Genomic DNA, 10163 nt, shown 5'->3' with positions numbered 1-10163 from the left:
TATCTGACCATAATTTTTCGTTTGCAAACCTATGAAGCTAGGGAGGAGTGGTTTTGATCCTAGTGCGCATGCTTGAATTTTTTTCCTGACTGTAGAAGCTGCCAGTCGCCGGCAGACTGATGCTGAATGAGAAAGTATGAGTGAGTGCCGTCGAATTCTCGTTCGTAACAAAATGGCAGGAAAAAGTTGAACAACGCTCCTGCATTAAATTTTGTGTGAAACTTGGTGATTCCCGAGTTTAAGAAATCCGCAAGATTCAACAGATCTTTAGAAATGAAAAAATGGGCACCACACACCGATAAAGGGGATTTACAACCACTTCAAAGATGAAGCACATCAATGGACAGTGAAGGTAGGCCGTCAACGTCCAGAAATTAGATCGTCAATTAGCAAGTGAGGACTCTGGTGATGTAAAATCATCGAATCATGATAGAAAAACTTGCAGACGAGGCGGGCATTAGCATTGGACAAGTTCATTATATTTTGAGTGACGATTTGGTCTTCAGGAGATGCAATGTCCAAGTCATGCTGACCGTTTTCTTTGACTCCAGTGGAGAAGTTCATCATGAGTACTCACCGCATGGCACAACCATGCAATTGGCAGCTTCATCACAATTAATGTAGTAGCGTAGTTTTAATTTTTCTACCGATTTGTCAAAAACGGTAATGCGACGGCGCTCGCTTACACTTCCTCACTCATTGACGATCTGCCGGCCGGTGACTAGTAGCTTCTGCAGGCCTGCGCATTATGATCGCCTACATACGTGCATCAAACCACTCTCCCTAGCTCAAGGGTTCCCAATGTGGAGTTTCTCGCGGGACCCATGATAGTTATAACTTATAAGGATGTTCAACGGAACGCTTGAAGAAAATGAAGTTGTTCTACCGGACTCTCAAACAAATTTTTGAATAATCATCCAAAAAAGTGTCCCCTGATGCCGTCTCAACACCATCATAGCCCAAGGAAAATGAAAGAGGACTTAGACACCACCTCTTGATTAGGGGCGTAAGCAGGATCGAGCTTTGGAGAGGGCACAAAAAGGTTGGGGTGAAAAATTGTCTTGCAGAGAAATTTTGAGATACCACCCTTCAAAAAAGGATTAAAATTTAAAAAATGTATTAAAATATTCACATAAAAGGTATATTTTTTTCCTCGATATTTTGATATATTTGTTTTGCCGGAATATTGGACTTTTTTTTTGGTCAGCTGAGGGAGAACATAATGGGCATCGAGATGCACGCGGGGAAAAGGAAACTTTTATTTCTACATGAAATGAGCCCTCTAACTTTATTTTCTTTCAGATAGGGGGGCATATTGTCTTTTATTTCACCTGCACTGACCGTGAAACCGAGGATACCCTGGCCACATCGCCCATGTCAGTAACATCGGCCCACCTGCAACCACCTATTTCCTTGCGCACAGAATTTTAATATCTGTGCAGAATGATAAAATAACATGCTACCTTATATAAAATAAGGAACTTCTTCCTGCGCAGCAAAACTACGTAAACTGAAGCATTCTCAGTCATTCTCAGACTCAAAACGTCCATATTTTGTAAACTTACTAACCATTAAAAAAATTATGCCTTTTAGGTTACTTTTGTCCATAACTACAACTAACATGCTACCTTATATAAAATAAGGAACTTCTTCCTGCGCAGCAAAACTACGTAAACTGAAGCATTCTCAGTCATTCTCAGACTCAAAACGTCCATATTTTGTAAACTTACTAACCATTAAAAAAATTATGCCTTTTAGGTTACTTTTGTCCATAACCACAACACAAACGGGTAAAAGTAAAATTTTATTAGCCCAAAATATGCTTTTTAGAAGGTAACTGTACAGTACAGGATGCTGAGAAAAATCCCATTAAACTGAAACTCCTTCTGCTACCTATCCAATAAAAATCACAACTGCTATGATTCTTTGATTGGAATTGTTGACTGGTTTTTGATGGATGTGCCGTATGAAAAAAAAACAATATAGTATAATATTAATAAATATTTTTAAGCAATAACATTAGTCAAGTTGTTAAATATGCCTCGAAATTTAAACCATTGTTGTTTGTTTGCTATAAAATAGCGTTAGCAGAACTTATTTTTTCCCTCATTGGCTTCCCGTGATTGTAGTGAAGGATCATATAAAAAACAAGTTTGATTCTGAGGTTTATACACAACCATGCCGTTGCTAGTTGATGCGAAGTACCGAGCACTGAGCTCTCGTCTTGGTTTCTCTACTTAGGTAGAGATATTGATCAGTCAATGGCAAAATGGTTGCTCAAAAACAACCACTAGTAATTTTTTTTTAATTATATATAACCCTTTATATATAAAATATTCTCACTAATACAAACAATATCAATATACTTATTAATATCATAATGTATTGTGTTTTGTTCAGGCGGAACATTAATCAAAAACAGGTCACCAATTCTAATCATAACAGTTGTTTTTTTTATTTCATAGGTGGCAGAAGGTATTCCAGTTTAATGATGTTTCTCAACCGTGTATTATTATATCGTTATTTTATAAAAGGCAATATTTTGGCTGATAAAATTTTATCCTTACCCGTTTGTTGGTTATAGACAAATGGACGAAATTAACTAAGAAAGGCACCATTTTTTCATGATGAATAAGTTTGAAAAATATGGACGTTTTGAGTCAGAGACTAACTGAGAATACTTCCGTGAGCACAGTTTTTGCTCTGCAGGAAAAAAAATCCCCATATAAGGTAGCGTGACATTTTTCATTCCACACAAATATCGGAATTCTGTACGCATAGAAACAACAGATCTGTGCAGGTGACATGAAAGAGAATGTGCCCACTACATGGAAAATGAAAAGGATCTTTGGTACCAAAGAAATAAAAATTTCTACTCATTTCAGCGGGATTTTTTAAGCCGGCAGAGCTTAAAAACTCTTGCCATAATAAATCGAAAAATAATTTATTAATGGTAATGAATTATTACATTAATAATTCTCTCTATATATATAGAGAATTATTAATGTAATAATTCATTACCATTAATATTTTTTTTTTCTACAATAAACAAAATTCGAAATTCTTGTGTAGACTCATTGGTTTTCAAAATACAGAGGGACCAGACGTTATTTGACGAGATATATTTGATATCGGAAACTTTGTATAATATGTTAACATAAATATTAAGAATCAGAAGAATTTCGTTGACCCAAAATACTCCATTTTCAGTGATATAAAGAATGAGGGAGAATAATTTTTCGGGATAAAATACTGAGACATATACTTTGAAATAGAGATAGTGATAGCTTCTCGAATACACGCATTATTTTGCCATTTTGAATTTCCTTTACGAATAAATCGATTCGCGTGACTGAAACAAACGTCTCAATTTCCTCGATTGTATTCCTCACGATATCTTAATGGGTTAATGGGACCGTATAAACCTGCTGGAATTCCGAAACAAATCCACGAACAGCTCGACTTTTTCACACTGATGTGCCCCTTCCACGAAATATGCAAATGGATATATTGACGCGAGTCGTACTAGTAACCCAGCGGTAAATATAAGCAAAGAAATATTTTTCACTGTTATTTGTATTTCTTCTATGACATGTTACTTTTCTATGTATTTGTCAATGCAATAATGTTTTGGAAAAAATGGAGTTGACAGATGGAACAGCCATTTAGTTTTTTGTGTAGAGATTATCGGTTAAAACATTACTATAGATAGCTGCATTATGATGTTCAATTTTTCTTGTTTCGGCTTTCATTCACGACAATCCAGTTCAATAGTTTTCAATCTTCTATTGAGTCACTAACAACCGCCTATGCGCAGTTTTCTCAAACTGTGCGCCGCGGAAAAGCGTCCATGACAAAGGTTTTTCGAAGAGATTCTTTGTTAAACTGCTCTGGGGAGCCGCGGGTGAATAAAGTATGAGAACCCCTGGTCTATGCCCATCATGTAGAAAATACAAATGTCAACATATTCCCAAACTCAGATAACCATTATGTTTATTCTTGCATGTAAGTTCAATAGTGTCTTAAAATCAATGGCGTACACAGGATTTTTTCACGGGTGTGGGGTGGGGGGGGCTGTTAAATTTCATCTTTTATTCTTCAAAGTTTTCTTTTTTTCATTTCTTACTGCATATTGCCGCCTGGCAGTCCAGTGGTTAGGGTGCTAGCTTCTGACTGTGCAGGTCTGGGTTCGAATCCCGGTTCGGGCATGGATGTTTACTAACGCACTAACAAATTCCCTGGACAGATCAAAAAGATCTCTTGGGAATACATGATGATCATATATATATATAAATACTATACTCTTTCTTTCCCGTGCTTACGATAGATGTTAAAATTTGCTCTTGAGCCGTAGGTACTTCAAAGTATGAAACCGAGCATAAGTAAGCATCAAGCACTCTCTCTCGACTGCTTCAAGGTGCAGTAGTCTCAAAAATCCGAACCCCCGAAAGTTCCATTTTCCGGATAATCCGAAGTATTGAAAGTAATCGAATTTGCTTTTTGAGAGACCCTCTTTTCTCACTCTCTCCCCTTCCAAGAAAACGCAACCTCTTAATATTTTTTCCAGGATTACAACGTACGTATTGCACAGTAATTTCAATCTGAAAGGGACTATGCAGCACCCAGATAGTAATGGGTAACTGGTGTTTAGAAAAATATTAAACTCCCTTGAATTTATGTAGATCTGAATTTACGTAGACCATTCAACTTTCGGGGAGTCGCTGAGAAAGAGGAGCAAGTTTGACCACATGGCGACTTATCTAAGGATAATGTCACGCTCCGTAATCCATTCGAAAGTTTTTAACTTACGGTCCCATTCAGCGCACACGCGCTCTAAGGACAGATTGAGATCCGTTTCCTTTGTAGTCTAGTGATCTAGGGCACTCATCCGACAAGTGAGAGGACGTGGGTTCGATTTCCCACAAGCAGTGACGTAACTAGACAGCTGAACCCGCACAAGGCCCACTTGGGGGGGGGGGCGGCAGAATAAGCGTTTAGGCCCAGTCTGGGCCGAAGAATAGACCAGAAGGGGTCTAAATGCAAATTCTTGCATAAGGCACAGGAATGGCTAGTTACGGCACTGCCCGCAAGAGCCGTGATTTTTCTTTCTTCCCGGAACTCCTCTTCGCACATCAACCAGCTGTTGAAAAACCTTCGTGAGGATAGCGAGGAGTGACGCCATCCTTGCGGGGGTCAGCAATTATCGTCAGAATACATGCAGTAGTTCAACTCAGTAAAATTCGGAATTTTTTTTCCATTTTAATAATAAACTAGCTATAATACCCGGCGTTGCCCGGGTTTTCTTCAATGGGGCTGTTAGAAACACGTGATATCTCCCTCTTTCTTTGAGGGACATGCAAACCGTGTCTAAGTTAACCAATATGGCGACTTCCTGTGCGACTCATGAAATAACCAAATCTAGATTTATTTCGATTCCCTCACCGTGAACTTCAAGTTATCCATCTGCCTGTTTCAGCTTCCAAAAAAGCTTAATTAAAGCTGTGGAATTTCTACGATGTACTTTCTACGGGCCCATAATTAATTTTAGAATATCCTAACCCACATGGATTTATGCAGTTGAATATCAAAAGACAATACGGAGACATTAATTTTCATGCTTGAGAAGATGTAAATAAAAAGTTGAAATCAATGTTATTGCATGAATGTCCAACTCAAAGTGGGTCCGGCTAATTACTTCGTATTTAATCTCCTGGGCTTCGTATATCTATCTCTAAGCGACCTCAATATTTCAAAAATCGAGATTTCAATACAATTTTTAAAATTATTGATGTGACAGAAAACCCCACTAAATTTCCGCATTTATACAGTAGAATCGGCAATTTTAGCACTGATTTCTATGAGGATCACCCTTTTCCTGATTCTCAAAGCGATGCTGATGATGATTATGACGTCTATTCAAAAAGCCTCATTACTGAGAGTATATTGAAAATGTGGCAAACCATTATAAAGGCATAAACTATCATACATATACTAACAGGATTAAAGAAGTGACAAACCATTGTAAAGGCATATACACGTCTGAAACGCATTGCTAGGGAACCACGGTAACCAAAGTAAACGTTCGGAAAGTGATTGTTAAGGCCCAAAAACCATTGTTGCCGGACAGTTTTTTGCCCATTTGGGGCATTTGCCCTGGTCTGACGAAATTTTAAAGTTGCCTATCGTTCAAGTCGGGTCGCATTTGGTATATATGCAAAATTTGGCGACGATCGATCTAAAATTGTAGATTTGTATAGAGAACATACACACACACAGACACACAGACACACAGAAAATCAATTTTATATATATAGATTATGAAATCAAGAGAAAGAATGGTCTCCTTCCGATATTAAAATTCATATTTTATTCACTGATATAATTTCTCGTACAATTTAATAATAACCAAATAAATGTCTCTCAGTTCCTCTTCATAAATGAATACGTATTCATATACGTATGTAGAATATTATGTATACATTATGTAGAAAAAAAATATATATGATGATTTTTTTCCAGAACATTGCATTGAGCGTATGTCAAGAAACAAAAACATAACAAAAGGATCAAAGGGAAAGAAATCAGAGAATTCGTTATAACAATGGGCCGTAAAAAATGGAGGACTCTTGAAAGAAGACAGAGGTGACAAAGAAAAGACGGATTTTAAGAATTCATCACTTCGGTAGACCATACGTTTCGGTGATCCGTTCACAATAGGATTCCGATAAAAGAGGAAACAACACAATACAAACACACACTCGACGATGAGAATAAAAGTACATCTTATGCCTCAACAACAATAATTTTTCTTTTGTGGGTAAAGAATCCATATACGACTATACACACACACACATCACAATTGAATTTTACAACTCACATGACAACTCCCCTCACTCGTATAATGCAGTACGTAGTTCATCGTGGCACACGTGAACTTGACTCGGCGGTGATTGTTGTGTAGAAGACGTTGAGGTCGACAAGGTTCAACGGGTCCCGCAAGAACGAGAGAACTTGATGTTTTTTTTACCGTAATTCACTTCAAGTTGACTGGATGAAGGAGTTCACCGAGGTAAAAATTACTTGAAGAACTTCATCGATGACTTCTCGTGTGGATTTTATGGACGGAGTTTTTCGACCGAACGGCACGCATGGCCGCATCGACGAAGCGTTTCTTCCTTGCTTGGGCCTTGTACTTGCCGATCGTGAACTGAACGGTTGCCACGATTATCTCGATCAACTCGTACACGGTTAACAGCGAGAATCCGAGCCAAACTCCACTGTATCCTCCCATGTAACTGAACAACTCCATTGTCTAATTGAACGATACAGAAATTTAGTTTTACTTTGACTACTGTTTTCTTTGTTTACAAAGAAGAGAGGCAAACCCCCTCTTACCAGGGGTTTGCCCAACTGGAGTGCCAAATCTCATTAGGCTCAAAAATTATTCTAATTAAATATCATTAGTATCAAATCTCTGGATGTCTTCCTATTTCTACTTGAGGACCCCTGAGCATTGTACGGGTGTGTCTATGTGTTGAGATGGTATTTCTTTAGAATATTTCTACGAGCAACGGCTTGAAGATGCCTGGTCCAGACCACGAATGCAAAAAATTTTCAACTTGCGTGAAATATTTCAATCAGAATTAATTTGAGATATCATCAGTGTTTCGAAGGGGGCACGATGATGATGATGTCCTTTCATATATACATATATCATCAGATCAATCGACTCCACCTTTGACGCTGGGAGGGGGGGGGGGAGAGCAATGTCTCCTCACGCCCCTGCCCCGTATCTCCGCCCATGGTTATACACCCGCGACCGCTCAATAATTGCACACGTGATTCCTTGTGAAAAACTGATGCGGAAAAGCCTTTGCCTTTTTCAGAATCGGACGAATATTAAGGGAGTTATAACGTTTTGAAGTTTTGTGACGTGTCAGTTTTCTAACGGTCAGTTACGCGCCAAACACTAAAAAATAAATAAAATGACCCCCCCCCCCCCACACCTGCAGCGGGTTGTCGCTAATTGGAAATAAACTGACACATATTCGATCCCGTTAGAAGCCAAGTTCAGCTATTTTCTTTCACGATTGGCGTTTTTTCCTCTTCGTATAGTGTGATGTTAACCTTGTTATTACGTGCTACCTTCGTCCAATATTGAAAAATTTATCACCAGATTCGTAAAGTGTTAGCCAAACGAGATCTATTGGAAAAACTATATATTTTCGCAAACTCAACACTTTTTCGCCAAAATCAGTGGTAGTTTTATTTCCTTCACTTTAATTCAAATTTTTTTTGCAGGGAAAGGGCAAGGAAAAAGAACTAACCTGACTCCTTACCCGATCGTGCCACCACAGCCCTGGAAAGAAAAAGAACAGGCTGGCACATCATTAACTTTCTTAATTACTCTCGGGGTTATATGATTTCTATCAGCTTAAAAACGCCAAAGTTATACGTTTGGTGTACGTTCGGTGAATTTGGCAAGATTCGGAAGTGACGTCATAAATTTTTAATGGTTTATAACTCCCCAATTATTGGTCAAATCAAAAAAAAAAAAACTGAGAACACTTTTCCGAATTAGTTTATGACAAGGAATCACGTGTGTAATTATTGGACGGTCGATAACGTCCACCCTGTATATGTATACCGATGCGTCTTACCTGTTGCTAAACAAAGAATAAATAATTCAGGATATCTTGGCCTAATGCGCAAGTAGAATGATTAGTTTTTATTTTACATGACTATCAACCTCTTTCATTGCTGAATGGTTCATTAATGTTGATACAGATTAGCTAACAGAAATTTCATGCGAATTATTATCCACTGGCGGATTATGGGCAAGGAATTATCACAATAAATTACCTTTTACATACTGGATTTTATTCATAATATATAAATGAATAAAACTCGAACAATTTAGTTTCTCAAGTAAAACATAACTGCATATAGTATTTTATTCTGAGTGAATATACGTACGTCATATTTTGGCGTGTGCTGAAATATTTTGTGCTCCAATGTTCGGAAATAGATTCGTACAAACGCTAAACTCGCTCTAGAAATACAATGAATAATATATTCAGAGAATAAATGAAAATAATGAAATAAAACTGATAAAACAATAGAATAATATAGAGAAAGATGTTACTTTTTTTTCCTGCCTAAAGCATATCAAAGAAAGGGATTTTTTTAAATATCGAGATGAACTTCGGAAAGATAAGGTATTTGTCTCTACCAGGAATCGTACCCGGCACCTCTTGCGTATGCGCATTGTAATCTTGTAATCGAACCGGTATACAAGAAGATACGGGTTCGATTCCCGGTAGAGACAAATAACTTCTCTTTTCGCAGTTCATCTCGGTATTAATGTCCAGAAAATCTCTTTCTTTTAAAAGAATATCTTTATCAACTAAAAGTCTTATCGAAATATAAAACCGTAAACTTACATTTTTTCCTGCCAGGGTCTATTCGTCCAATTGTGATTATGAAAAGACTTCTAAAACACAAGAACACCCTGTTTTTATTCAAAATATGTATATATTTCATCAACTATTCAAAAAAAAAAAAAATTAAAGCATGTGAATTACGCGGTTGTTTGTGTTTTCTTTTTGAGATAAATTATAATTCGAAGGTTCGAATGTATGGCTCCTACAAAGGAAAAATTATTAGGATGTCCGAACCAGGTTGCCCGAGGACTGATATTGTATATTTTTAAGTTTTTAAATTATAAATTTACCATAAAGTCACTATAAGGGGGCCCCACCAATGTCCTAGCCTATAGGATTTCTACTTGAATATCATTAAAAAAGTTTCATTTCAAATGAATAAGTAAAAAAAAACATATTTGTAATGGCCGCAATGGAATATCGAAACTTACAATCTCTCTGTCTGCTATATCATTCACTCCTATTGACACTTCAAAAGTAGTGTCCCTGAAAATTCAGTTCCGTAATAAGAAAAGAGTCACAATAATTGAAAAGAAACATAAAATATTCGATAAATACCATTTATAAGACTCATTTCGACAATTTATTATTTTTCGACATTATTTTGACAATGCAGAAAATGTTTTCAAAAATTATTCAGAAACCGCATTTAAAGCTCATTGGATATCTTTTCTACGGAAAATGTGATAAATCGGTTGCTGTGCATAATAACTGGTTATT

At 37.1% G+C, this 10163-nt stretch overlaps 1 long non-coding RNA gene across 1 annotated transcript; it reads right to left on the bottom strand.

The window, feature by feature from the left end:
• Positions 1-6538: 6538 nt before the first annotated feature.
• LOC149075829 (uncharacterized) lies at positions 6539-9925 on the bottom strand. The gene is made up of 4 exons (XR_016194196.1): positions 9875-9925; positions 9444-9493; positions 8977-9052; positions 6539-7312 (listed from the first exon to the last, which is right to left on the bottom strand). It is a non-coding gene; the product is annotated as an uncharacterized LOC149075829 (long non-coding RNA).
• Between the last annotated feature and the right edge of the window lie 238 nt (positions 9926-10163).

Source organism: Pholcus phalangioides, unplaced genomic scaffold (genome assembly GCF_987345545.1).
Source record: "Pholcus phalangioides strain wild (caught in Gottingen) unplaced genomic scaffold, Ppha-v1.0 ptg000015l_1, whole genome shotgun sequence".
NCBI lineage: Eukaryota > Metazoa > Arthropoda > Arachnida > Araneae > Pholcidae > Pholcus > Pholcus phalangioides.
This window is presented reverse-complemented; position numbering and strand designations above follow the sequence as displayed.